Raw genomic sequence first — 14308 nt, forward strand, 5'->3', positions numbered from 1 at the left:
CATTCATAGCCAGGCAGCATCTCTTTGCTCTCGCCAGCCCTCCCAAAGTCCATGCCCCATTCTGAGAACAGGTCTGTGCCATGGCCACGTCGCCAAATCACAGGTGGGGTAGGGATTACAGGTCTCCACTTGTCTTGACATTGGACCTCCAGGTCCTGACCCATTTCTGACTAACCCATCTAAGGAGTCGTCCAAGTCTGTGACCCACTTCCCACAGGGCTCCTCCCAGACAAGCCTCCCCGTGGACCTCTGTGCTCTGGGGTTCCTGCAGCCTGCAGGCACCAGCACCACCCGATCTGGACAGCTCCACCCAGCCCAGTCCTCACCTGGCTGTTGTCCTGGACTCCACCCTTTCCTTCCCTTTCTCTGGCCCAAAAACATGCCTCTCTCTCCTAGGCCTTTTTAACAGCTGTTCTCCCGATGCAATTACTCCCTCTCAGATATACTCATCCCTCAAAAACACCAATTTGTTCATATCAGATTGCCACTTAAACACCTACTGTGAATTCACTTTTTCCCTAGGATAAAACCAAGCCCTATAGGTTGGGTGTCCTACCCTGAAGTTGAATCTCCCAGTCTAGAATTTTTTCTTCCAGGTAAGTCTAAAGAAGATAGTGTTGCTTAAGCTAAGCAACTAAAACTTCCCAAAATTTGGTTCCACACACGATAGCACTTAGATCATAGAATCTTCCATTTTGCTGTTGCTGTTGTTCAGTTGCTAGGTTATGTCTGACTCTTTGCTAACCCGTGGTCTGCAGCCCTCCAGGCTTCTCTTTCCTCCACTGTCTTCCGGTGTTTGCTCAAATTGATGTCCCTTGAGTCAGTGATACTGTCTTTAAAGGGACCTTAAATTAACTTCCCACTACCACAAACTCAATCTTTCCTTGACCACTACCAGTGACAGGAAGTTTACAATGTTGCAAGGCAGCCCAAACTACTATGTAAAGGGCTTTTTTTTTTTTTTTCATTTATTTTTATTAGTTGGAGGCTAATTACTTTACAATATTGTAGTGGTTTTTGCCATACGTTGACATGAATCAGCCATGGATTTACATGTGTTCCCCATCCTGATCCCCCTTTTTAAATCACAGAGTCTTAGAATCTTACACGTGTTATACACCCAGAAGGTGATGACTTTCTTCCCATAGCAAGCACCTCTCTGCAGCAAATCAACAAATAACCTGATTAATTCCTTTGAAATACCCACAATTTGATGTACTTGAGTATTGAAACCCAAAAGCAGAATTTTGCCTCTAAACAACTTTAAACATGCACAATTCATTTGGATTTTGAATTAAGCCATCAACACGACACTTAGGCTAGTTTTTTCCAATCATATGTTTGATCCATTTGCCTAAAAATGCAGGCTCTAGAGTCAGACTGCCATGTTAAAATACCACCTCTACCACCTACAAGCTGTTGGCATTGGTTGAGTGATTTAATTTCTCTGATCATTAGTTTCCCCATCTGTGGAGATGATACCTGCCTTGTAAGGATTATTTGTTATGAGAATTAAATAAGATAATATATATAAACTGCTACACATGGTATTGGGTCTATTTAAATGCTAATGTGTTATCCTTTATTATTATAATTGGTACCTTTAGCTATGATATCTGGTGGCTTTTAAATGTTTTCCCTAGAATCTCAGTATTTAAACAGACAAAAGCAGTATTTAAGCAGACAAAAGCAGTGTGGGTATGTGTCCCAAGATCCCAGTGTCTCTGCCTTTCTCTTTCCCGTTCCTCTCCTCTGTAATTCCTTAGATACCACATTGAGACCTTAAGACTCAGCCAAGTCTACTTTGAAGACTGTTTACCTGTATCATTAATAAATGCTCCACTAGAAAAGGTGAATTGCAGAGATGCATGGAATGTGTGTTGGTTTCTTATTGCTGCTCTAACAAACTTAGTGACTTAAGCAGCACAACTTTATCATCTTACAGTTCAGTAGTTCATGCTTTTGAAATTGATCTTATTAGGTGAAAATCAAGGTGGACAGAGCTACTTTCCTTCTGGAGGCTCTAAAAGAAAATTTGTTTCCTTGCTTTGTCACAGCTTCCAAAGGCCTTCACCATTCCTTGTTCCATGACCCTCTTCCTCCATCATCAAAACTAGCAATGGAACATCTCATTGGTCCTGCTTCCACCATTACATCCTCTTCTGGCTCCTCTTCCACTTTTAAGGACCTATGTGATAAGGTTTCCTAGGTGGCAGTAGTGGTAAAGAACCCGCCTGCCAATTCAGGAGACAAGAGATGCAGGTTCAGTCCCTGGGTTGAGAAGATACCCTGGAGGAAGTCATGGCAACCCACTCCAGTATTCTTGCCTGGAGAATCCCATGGACAGAGAAGCCTGGTGGACTATGGTCCATAGGGTTGCAAAGAATTGGATGCAACTTAGCATGCCCATGTGTGAGTATACTGGTACCACTCACATAAGTCAGGATAAATACTCTATTTTAAGGACAGTTGAGTAGCAGCCTTAATTCCACCTACACCCTTAACTACCTTTTGCCATGTAACCTAACATGTTTACAGTTCCCAGAGAATAGGATGTGGACATTTTTGGAGGATGATTATTTTGCCTCCCATAACTTGTCCCCTGGGAGACCAACCTGGATGAATTACTGTGCCAAAGCCTTCACTGTAAGGGAAGCTGAGAAGTTGAGCATGTACCATTGATTTTATGGTGAAAGAAAGACCCCACATCTCACCAAGATCCATAAAGGGAAGAATTCCCCCAAATTAGTCCAAAAGGTGGAAAGATAAAAAACAATAATAAACATCCACTGCACCAATCTAGGTAGCTAATTTTTCAAAAGAGAAATAAAGATGTTTTAGAAGTATTAAAAGTTCTCAGTGAACTTGTGATGGCTACAAACTGATTTCTACTTTCTTTTCTAAGTATACACAACCCCTCCACCATTTAAAGAACCCTATCTAGTTCATTACCAGAGATGGGTCACAAGCCATAACCCAGGTTTTGAAAATTCTCTAGAACCCAGGTTTTGAAAATCAAGACAAGACATGCCCATCCCCAGTCTTCTGGCATCTCTCTCACTCCACAGTTCTTCAAATAAGGCCGACAGAGATTTCACAAAGACTTCTGCAAGTCCTTTCAGGACCCTGGGCTATAATTCATATGGGATTAAGATTTGAAATAATTAGGAGCAAAGAAGTGTGCTTTTTGCCGCTCTCCTACCTTGAGTTCCCATCTTTTAGATTAAAGCCTTTTGCCTTGATGAATTGAGCAACTCTCAGCTCTCTCTGATAACTCTTGACATGGTACCATCATTACCAGGCTCTGGACTCCCCTTCCCTCCCTGGCATCTTTCTCTGGACAACATAACAGAAACCCTCCTTTTTATTTTCTGTGCTGTTTCAAAGGTCTTAGTTCCTCTCAAGTTTAGCCTTTCATACACAGTTCTTCCAAACATGGGTCATGTCCCCAGGCATTTGGCTATGTGTCCTTTCTAAGTATTTGTGTTTTTAAAACCCAGACCTGCAGGAGATGACACTATGAAATCACGTTGCTTCCATTTCACCCATGTCAGGATTATACAATGGAAGGAACATGGACGCTGAACTGATTCATGGAGATTTGAGCTCCATCTGCCTCTCTCACCAGCAGTGTGAGCTTCAGCTCTAAAATCAGGGTGTTTACTCTCATGGAGCCACACAACTGGGTATTTCTGTGGCAGTCCCTTGTGGACATTCTTCTAGCAAATTTCTCTTGGTCATTTTCCCTTTGGTGAGCATAGAGATTCATCTGCCTGAACTCCTGCTATCACATCCCTTAAAAACACCAGGAACTAACACATTGTAAATCAACTACACTTCAGTTAGAAAAAGAAGACGGACAGATCTTCACCAAATTTGGAGAGTTCTTCGAGATAGTCCGACATAAACTATAGACTATATGGCATCCAATCTGCTCCTTGTGGGCAGCCAGGAACACTTCAAAAACATTCATAAAGTCATCCTCCAGGACAGAGCTGTCCTTAGGGTGTATGGAGGCCTGAGCAAACTGTTTTTCTGGAGCCTTGTCAAATAATCAACTTAATTTAAAAACATTATAAAATGCATAGCGCCATGCAATACAGTGACTTGTCAATGAAGACTCAGAATAACGGATAAAGGAGTGGCAACTACATACTTGTTTATTGTCAAATATTGCACATGAAGATTTTTGGTAGGTCCAGGCACTGTCTCTCCCTGTTCATATCCAGGAACCACCTCTGTGTTTTCTTTATTGTCAAATACATCACTTCTGACTAGTTTTGCATCTTTCACCATGAGTGAAAAAAAGAAGATGAAATACTGCATTTATTTCCAATAACATGGCATTTCAGAACCTGGTTATTTGGAACCAATCTATTGGATCCCTGTGCCTATACAATGCCCTAATAGCGTTTTTAATAGCAGTGACATCATTATTCACAACTCTACTGCATCCATTGCTCCACCTATGAAGACTGGCTTCCAATAACTCAAAGGTTGTACTGAATTGCATCAGTGAAGACCACAAATGCATATGTAGGAAAATGTGAATGATAATTCATCTTCCAGTTATGTCAAATTTACCACGTGGAATAGTAGAGGGCACACATGGCAAAACCCATCTTCCAAGCTTATCTGGAACTCTTTCAGCCATAATCACTGCAGTCCTAAAAGGTGACCTCTTTCATTGTTGATGACATGACTGCCTTCCACCCACAGGCACCAGTGGGGAGCACGGATGAGGCTCCCAGGGAAAAAGCAAGAAGAATTGTCCCACTCCTCTGTCCCTTGTTCACATGGCCTAAGGAGGGCATGAGACATCCATCAAGATAAGGGCAGCAGTGAGAAGGGCTCATGGACCATCTGCAAAGCCCTCAGATAGACATGACCACCTCTGGAGACAGTTCACGGAATGAAGTAATCACCCTAGGTGCCAGCAGTGTTCAGTTCAGTTCAGTTCAGTCGCTCAGTCATGTCCAACTCTTTGCAACACGAATCGCAGCACGCCAGGCCTCCCTCTCCATCACCAACTCCCGGAGTCTACCCAAACCCATGTCCATCGAGTCGGTGATGCCATCCAGCCATCTCATCCTGTGTCATTCCCTTCTCCTCCTGCCCCCAGTCCTTCCCACCATTAGGGTCTTTTCCAATGAGTCAACTCTTCACATGAGGTGGCCAAAGTACTGGAGTTTCAGCTTTAGCATCAGTCCTTTCAATGAACACCCAGGACTGATCTCCTTTAGGATGGACTAGTTGGATCTTCCTGCAGTCCAAGGGACTCTCAAGAGTCTTCTCCAACACCACAGTTCAAAAGCATCAATTCTTTGGTGCTCAGCTTTCTTCACAGTCCAACTCTCACATCCATACATGACTACTGAAAAAACCATAGCCTTGACTAGATGGACCTTTGTTGGCAAAGTAATGTCTCTGCTTTTAAATATGCTCTCTAGGTTGGTCATAACTTTCCTTCCAAAGAGTAAGCGTCTTTTAATTTCATGGCTGCAATCACTATCTGCAGTGATTTTGGAGCCCAAAAAAATAAAGTCTGACACTGTTTCCACTGTTTCCCCATCTATTTCCCATGAAGTGATGGGACCAGATGCCATGATCTTAGTTTTCTGAATGTTGAGCTTTAAGCCAACTTTTTCACTCTCCTCCTTCACTTTCATCAAGAGGCTTTCTAGTTCCTCTTCACTTTCTGCCATAGGGTGGTGTCGTCTGCATATCTGAGGTTATTGATAGTTCTCCTGGCAATCTTGATTCCAGCTTGTGCTTCTTCTAGCCCAGCGTTTCTCATGATGTACTCTGTGTATAACTTAAATAAGCCAGCAGTGAGGACTGCTCAAAGGTAAGGGGTGAGTGATAAGGTATGAGGCTTGAGAGGCCCAAGGTCATCGGGGACAAGTAGAAAAGCACTGGGAGGATGGGCAAACCAAGGAGCGGATCAACACGTGGGAAGGCAAAGACACTTGAAAATAGAAGGCGCATCTGGGGAAACATCCAATGGTCTCTTGTGACTGAATTCATATGTCAGGCTAGGAGATGTGAACTTTATTCTATACATCGTGAAGACTTAGAGTAGCATCTCCAGCAGGATAGAGACACGGTCAAACTGAGATTTTAGGAAAATCACCGTAGCATCAGAGGGAAAGTCAAGCTGGAAGAGGAGGAGGTAGATGAGTGAGAAACCAGATAGGAGGAGGTTATTTTGATTATCCAGCAGGAGACAAAGAGAGTCAGAATTGAACCTGGTTAGGAGTCATTGAGAAGGAGAGAACAGGGTGGACTCTAGACAGGGTTCAGGAGCCAAGCAGGCAGATGTGATGATTGACAGGCCTAGGAGTGAGGGCTGGGGAGGAGGCCTGGATGACTCCCAGGTTCTAGCCACAAAGACTGGGTGGAGAACAATGTCATTCCTAAAACAGGGAATAGTGGAGGAGGAGCAAGTTGGGCAGGAAAAAGAATCAGTTCAGGCTGGGACTTGTCAAGCTAAAGGAGTGGAGAATTAGAAGAAATTCCCAAAAGGCAGGGAACGCCTTCAAAAGTCAGCTGTGAAGTCTGGCTTGGAGAGGGTTATGGTTGAGTTGGAGCCCGTTGGAGGGATTCTTAGAATGAGCACTCAGAAGGGAAGCAGGGAAACACTAAAATTTAAGGAATTTTAATGGAGTGAAAATCAAGAGTTAAAATTCAGAACACCCAGGGATTAAAGTCCATCCTCCAAGTGTTAGAAACCACACCCAGTTCCTTGGCTGTTTTCATCATCAGCTATTCACACATACCCACCCCGAGTCCCTCTTTCTTTTCCAACGATGAGTAAAAACACAACTGCACGCTCATCACATTTACATAACTCCTATACAAAATTTCTTTAGCGCCTCACCTGCACGTCCTCTTGAGTCAACAAATCTGAACACAGCCAGGGGGGTTCTGAAGGTAGGATAATGCAATGGATTGGTCATGACGGTTGATCAATCACAGTTACCAGTCCTGTAGAGGTTAAGTCCAGGAGCCCCGACTTTAGACTCACCCCCCAGACAAATAAGGAAGGAAGACCCTTAGATTTACTTTTGTCTTCCCTATTACCAGATGGAGAAACTGACGCCAACAGAAGGGAAAATTTTTACTCAAGGTCAGTTGTGAAACCTGCTGATCTATTAGTGTAACTAAATCTTCCCAATTGATTAAAATGTCTTAATGAGCAGAATATTTCCAAAATTCTCCTGCCAGTGCAACCAGGTGACACCAGCTTCATTCAGAACCGAATGAATCTGCAGTTCCTCATTCACAAGCTCTTGGGATAAGACACAATCCAGGATATTTCTGAAGCACTCTTTGGACAATGGGTGGAGCAAAGGTGAAAGTGATCACCCTCCTTGGGGCTCCATAGACAGTGGTTGTCACATATCCTTCCCTCTTCAAGGTTGCTGGGATCTGCATTTGTCCTGGGCAAGGGCTTTGGGTTCATTTAATGATCTTGAGAAGGAGACTCAAGGATGACATTCAAATCTGTTTTGCATAAGTGACCTTTCCTGAAACTAGGTTGTATGGGATACTCCTCCCTGGAAACAACTGTCCCTGGATGGGCATTTTCATAGCTTCCTCTCCGACATCCCTGCCTCTGGTCTTACCCTATTTCAGACCTTACTCCACACAGCTGCCAGAGGGATCTTTCTGCAGTACCCTTTTGATAATGTCACTCTCTGCCTGAGGACTCCCAAGGCTCTCTACCATCTATAAGCACCCTGAGAGAGTATTCAAAACTCTGGTCTCAGTGGAACTGTCACCCTGTTCAGCTAATATTTCTCCCAGGCTCCCCAGAGCTCCCCCTCTTTAGAAGTCTTACAATTTCTTTTTTTTTTTTAAGATACTGTATAATTTTATTAAAATTTAATACATGCTCATAACAGAAAATGTGAAGTTGCTAGAAAAATACAAAGAAAGAAAAAAATCACCCATTTTTCTCATTTACAGTTGGCTCAGAATTCTGATTTCCTGGGGCAGAGAGATAAAAAGGTGAGAGTACAGTAGTTCTTCTAGTATAAAATCATCTTTTCTGCCCTTTGAATGCTAACAGAACTAGTTTCTGGTTCATGATTCTGGCTTTGTTTACTTACAATTTCTTAAATACACCAGATAATTTTTTTATGCCCCAGTGCCTTTGCACATGCTTCCTGGAATTCTATATTTCTTGTTAATTGTTTCTTAAATTCCCATTTATTCTTATTAATTTAAGTATTTTGTATCTACATTTTAAACCCCTCTAAAACAGCAACCGGTATCTTACCTTAACCATTCTCAGCACATAATTCAGGATTTGTCAACATGGTGAAGTGAGTGTCTATGGGCCAATCAGACTACTACAGAGAGAAAAAAGAAGAAGGGTGAGAGTAAATGATTCAGGATCAGCTTCCCCATGAGTGCTGGAGAGGGGAACAGCTAAGAAATTGGCCATGGAGAGCTATGGTGGCCAAGTTTCCACCCAGTGAGGGAATCCATTTTCAACTCAACCTTACTCATGAAGTTACTCTTCCTACCAGAGGGATAGCATGCTAGAACCATACCCTTCATTACTTTCTCAAAGCAACTCTAATCATGGCTGGACCACAGGGAGTTTAGATGCCCTAGTGGTAGATCATAGGTGTAACTCTGGTCCATTGAATAAAAAGCCAGGGCAGGCATTTTCCAGAGGGTACAAGAGCAAAGCTCCTTAGGAATAATTAGGAACATCATTGATGGTCCCTATGGAGTAAACTTTGGGCAAGAACATAAACAGAGGGTAAGAATTTTCTGCCAACAAATGGTAACATGAGGTCAGACCTGTGTGAGCAGGAAGAACAACATACCATCAGAAGGAACGCAGAAGAAAAGTCTCCAAGAAGAACCAGACATAACCTGTTTTCTTGGCTGCTCCTAAGTTTTCACCAGGTGCCTAGTGAGAGTGATGTGGGAGCTTACACAGAACTCTATTGTACATCATGAACAGGTTTTCCTATACTAGTGCCCTCAAGTTAAACATACAGGCTTCTCATTCTAGAATGTGGGTTCAGTATTCTCAGATAAAATTTTGGCTGTCTTAAAGTCCTAAATTGAAGTGTTTCATTACTACTTAAGATTACCTGAGTCAGGTGCCTTCTACCAGAAGTGAAAAAATGATTTGAAAGCCCACATAGGGCATGAATTAACAAATACTTATTGATCACCTACATTGTGCCCAATATCTGGGTTAAATAACAAACTAGACAACCTATGATCTTGAGGTTGGGAAAGGGGATATTGACAAGCAACCAGGACTTAGAAAAATCATTGAGGACAGTGACTGTAGCCGTGAAATTAAAAGACGCTTGCTCCTTGGAAGGAAAGTTATGACAAACCTAGACAGCGTATTAAAAAACAAAGACATCACTTTGCCAACAAAGATCCATATAGTCAAAGCTATGGTCTTTCCAGTAGTCACGTACAGATGTGAGAGTTGGACCCTAAAGAAAGCTGAGTGCCAAAGAATTGATGCTTTCAAATTGTGGTGCTGGAGGAAAAGACTCTTGATAATCCTTTGGGTAGCAAGGAGATAAAACCAGTCAGTCCTAAAGGATATCAACCTTGAATACTTATTGGAAGGCTTGATCCTGAAACTGAAGCTCCAACACTTTGGCCATCTGATGCAAGCAGTTGATTCATTGGGAAAGACCCGATTCTGGGAAAGATTGAAGGCAAGAGGAGAAGAAGGCAGGAGAGAATGAGATGGTTGGTGGAATCAGCAACTCAATGGACATGAGCTTGGGCAAACTCTGGGAGATAGTCAGGGACAGGGAGGCCTAGCATGCTGCAGTCCCTGGGGTCACAAAGAGACGGACATGACTTAGCAAACTGAACAAGAACAGAACTTAAAATACAGTGCACTCTGTCCTGGGATGGAGAAGCAAAGGAGGCCACAGAGACACAGAGAAGAGGGCATCAAATCTGACCAGTGGGGTAAGGGAAGTCTTCCAGGAGGAGCGTTGTCTGTGCTGAGATGTCTCATCAGACAATGAGGGAAGAAAGTGGAAAACGGAGACATCTTCCTAGCAGAATGAGCTGGGAGACAACACATGCAAAGATCCAGAGTTGAGAGGGGCATGGTCTCTAGTGAGGGGAACATGAGAAAAGCAAGACAGATCCAAGAATGGACTCAGCCTGGTTCAGCCCATCTACGCCTGTTATCACAAAAGAGACCAGCAAGTTAAAGAAAGAGCCTCAGGTTTATCTCCATGTGACATGCCATTCTCACTTCAGTTGCAGGGTTGGAGATTCGGCTTCACCAAGGCCGCAGGGTCAAGCTGGTCCTTGAAGCCCTAACCCTAGCAGATAAGAGCTCTCCCAGCCTTCATCACCCAAGGAAGAAAGTCCAGCCCTGAGCAGAGACCTTCCCTGCGCCTCTCCTTTGCCCTCCTTACTCCCACCAGGGTGATCACCAGCAAGAGGGCTGCCATCTTGGACAGGACAGGATCCTGGGGTGGGGGTGGGATGTGGGGCGGGGAAGAAGACCCAGATGCCGACCCAGTTTCGTGGTGGCGCCGTGTGTTCAGTCGTGTCTGACTCTCTAGGACCCCATGGACTATAGCCTGCCAGGTTCCTCTGTCCATGCAATTTCCCAAGCAAGAATACCGGAGTGGGTTGCCATTTCCTCCTCCACAGGATTTCCCCCACTCAGGGATCAAACCCACGTCTCTTGCATTGTCGGGCGGATTTTTCACCACTGAGCTATCTGGGAAGTCCCCCAGTTCTATGGGGAAGCTGTTTGTCACCAGACAGCCCAAAGAGGAGACAACTGGCTGCATTTCATAGTCCATTGTGGACTATGTAGACACAACATAGGTCAATGCAGGTGCCCAAGAGAGCTTTCTAAGAGGGATCACACCTCCCGACAGCCAAGAGTCACGTCCTCAGGGACATGTGACCCGCAGACCCAGGATTGGAAGGAGGGAAAAACTGCTTAATTATATTTTATAGTTCACAAACATTTTGATGTTCACCAAGCATTTATGATCCAAGTTTCTGCCAAGTACTTGGGGGGGAAGGGGCGTTTTATTTATTTTTTGACAGTTTCAATGTGCATTTTATAAAATATTGGCTGTGTTCTCCAGGTTGTACAATATTTATCATGAGGCTGGTTTCTCATAACAGCCCCATGGGGTAGGCAGGATAGCCCCATTTATCAGATGAAGACACTGAGGCCCAAGGAGATGTAAGAAGCTTGCTCAGAATCTCCTAAATGCCAGAAAGAAAATTTAAACCCTAGCTCCATGCTTCCTCTCACTCTCATCCACGCATTAGTTCATGTAATCATGCCTGGAGCCCTGGTAAGGCTGGCAAAATTAATAGGTTCAGTAGAAGAAAGTGAGGTTCAGATGGGTGGCAGAAGTTTCCAGAAACATGTGTTTCGGACAGATAAGGTTAGAACAGTCAGCACATTTTCTGAGGTAGTTCTCCCCTACCCCCTCCACTGCAGGCTACCTCCTATAGTCTATTTCTGACATTTTAATGAAAAATAAACGTCCCCCTACCTCCGCCCTATTCACTGGCCAGATCAGGCAATTATGCAGTGTTTGTGTGGGAGGCTTGGTTCTGAGAGACCCGATCAGCAGTGAGGAGTAATGGCTGTGAGGAAACCCAGCTGGCCCAGTGGGGTCTTCCCAGGACCCCGCAGACCCCTTTCCCACTGCCCTTTCCACTCCAAAGTCTGTTCACCCTGCCTAGAACAAATTGCCTTCTGTCTCCCGGGAAAAGCAAAATCCACCAGTGAGCCCCTTGGCTCCAGCACTAAGAATGTGACACGCTTCCCAAACAAACTCTAACACAAGGCCACACAGCACAGTGGTTAAGGGCTCAGGAGCTGGGGAGACGCTGACCTTCAACAATGCATTTCCTCTGTGAGCTTGGACAAGTGGCTTCATCTCTCAGAGCCTTGCTGTTGTCTTCTGTAAAATGGGAAGATGGTAGCACCCAGCTCCCAGGGTTAAATGAGACAATCCATGAAAGGAGAGGGTACCAGGGCCTCATGACGAGAACTCAAAAGACTTTAGTTGTTTGATCCTGTTTTCACTTTTTATTGAAGTGTGATGAACTAATAGAATGCATCTATCATTAACAGTTTTTCACTGGTTTTCACGAAATGAGCACATCCTAAAGCCAGCACCCAAATACAGAACAGAAAACGCTCAGCATTTCAGAAGACTCCACCCTCACCCCTTCTGGTCACTATTGCCCACCATGAGTAATCCTAACCCTGCTTCTGGCAGCCTGGCTCGGATTTGTTCCTCTTATTCAGTATGTGCCAGGATCTGGGCTAAGTCCTTTACATGTGACATCTCACTTAAGCTTCGCCACAGTCCTTCATTAAGAAATGGAGAAGATCCTAAGGACTCTGCAAAGATGCTGGTAGGACACAGTTTAGCAAAATCACAATGTACAAGGTCAAAATACAAAAATATGGAAATTGCATTTCCATATACTAGCAACAGACATCTGGGAACTGAAATTGAAAATACCATTTACAAAACAGAGTTAGATTTTAAAACCTTGAAAAGTTTAGGGATATATCTAATAAAATATGTACGAAAACTGTACAGTCAACATTGCAAAGCACTGCTAAGAGAAAATTAAGATGAATAAATGAGAAGATACACTGTCTTCTTGGATTAAAAGACTATGTTGTTAAAATGTAAAGTTATCCCTAGCTAATCTATAATCTAATGCAATCCCAATCAAAATCTCAGCAGACTTTTTTTTAATTGACAAACTGATTCTAAAATTCATGTGAAAATACAAAGGGCCTGAAATAGCTAAAATGATTTTGCAGGGAACTTTTTGGAAGACTTACATGATCTTATTTTAAGACGTACTATAGGGACATCCCTGGCGCTCCAGTGGCTGGGAATCCATCTTCCAGTGCAGGGGGAGATGAGGGGTTAGACCCCTGATGGAGGAGCTAACATCCCACATGCTGAAGGTTAACTAAGCCTGTGTGCTGCAGCTTGTGAGCCTTCGGGCCTCAACTAGAGAGAAGCCCAAGCTCTACAATGAAGAGTCCACGTGCCGCAACTAAGACCAGATACAGCCAAAAATAAATACTTTTTTAAAAAAAGACTTACTATAAAACTACTCGTATCCAGGCAGGGCAGTATCAGAATAAGGATAGAAATAGATTGATGAAAAACAAGGAATGTTCAGAAATAAACCCATATATATATACTATATATATGGGCTTCCCTGGGGGCTCAGATGGTAAAGAATCTGCCAGCAATGTGGGAGACCCAGCTTCAATCCCTGGGTCAGGAAGATCCCCTGAAGATGGAAATGGCAACCCACTCCAATATTCTTGCCTAGAGAATTCTATGGACAGAGGAGCCTGGCGAGCTATAGTCCACGGGGTCAGAAAGTGTAGGACACGACCAAGTGACTAACACACACACACGTGTGTGTGTGTGTGTGTGTGTGTGTGTGTGTGAGCGCACACTCAGTCATGAGTCATGTCCAACTCTTTGCAACCCCATGGACTGTAGCCCATCAAGTTCCTCTCCATGGGATTTCCCAGGTGAGAATATTGGAGTGGGTTGCCATTTCCTTCTCCAGGGGATCTTCTGGATCCAGGGATCAAATGTGTGCTCCTGCATTGGCAGGTGGGTTCTTTACTACTGAGCCACCAGGAAAGTCCATTATAACACGCTAATTATATGCTAATTATTAACAATGTGACTTTTATAAATAAGTAAAGGATGGAAGCTGTTGGTTTTATTATTATTACTCACCTCACCATGTCCTGAAAACTGTGCCAAGCCCTTTATGTGTATCATCTCATTTAATCCTCTCAACAGTCATCTGACGTATATACACTAATGTTACTCTGTTTCATAGAGGAGAAAACAGAGGCTCATGGAAGGAAGTGGAGCAATGTGGCCAACGTTTCACTGCTAATAAGTAATCCAGGATTAGACCTTGACCAGTTTCAGTCAGTGAATCTACTACTTCCAGAGCACAGAGGAAGTCTGCTCTGTACATGTAAGTAATTCTCACTAAGTAAATGGTTGTAACAGATATTGTTTCAGTGTTGCCATTTGCAGAGGTGATAATTAAAGTCCACCCCTGGGAATGTCAAGGTCACAGGCATGTGAGCATGTGGGGTGCCTCTAACTTGAATTACAGTTTGAGAGTCTTGGGACCCCAGTCCAATGGAACAGATCTCATCACAGACCTCAGTCAGCAGAGAACTTACAAGCTGAGTTGAAGAAAAGGTGCACACACAAAGATTAAAGCACGGAGATCTTGAGCATCA

General features: G+C 43.6%; 1 long non-coding RNA gene across 1 annotated transcript in view; it reads right to left on the bottom strand.

Annotated features, from left to right (window-relative positions):
- The window catches only part of LOC139036512 (uncharacterized), a 32909-nt gene extending 18982 nt beyond the window's left edge, over positions 1-13927 (bottom strand). Inside the window, exon 1 of the long non-coding RNA XR_011489278.1 lies at positions 13785-13927. This is a non-coding gene — a long non-coding RNA (uncharacterized lncRNA). The remainder of the gene's footprint in view (positions 1-13784) is intronic.
- Between the last annotated feature and the right edge of the window lie 381 nt (positions 13928-14308).

The sequence above is a fragment of the Odocoileus virginianus genome, chromosome 9, assembly GCF_023699985.2.
Source record: "Odocoileus virginianus isolate 20LAN1187 ecotype Illinois chromosome 9, Ovbor_1.2, whole genome shotgun sequence".
NCBI classification, from domain to species: domain Eukaryota; kingdom Metazoa; phylum Chordata; class Mammalia; order Artiodactyla; family Cervidae; genus Odocoileus; species Odocoileus virginianus.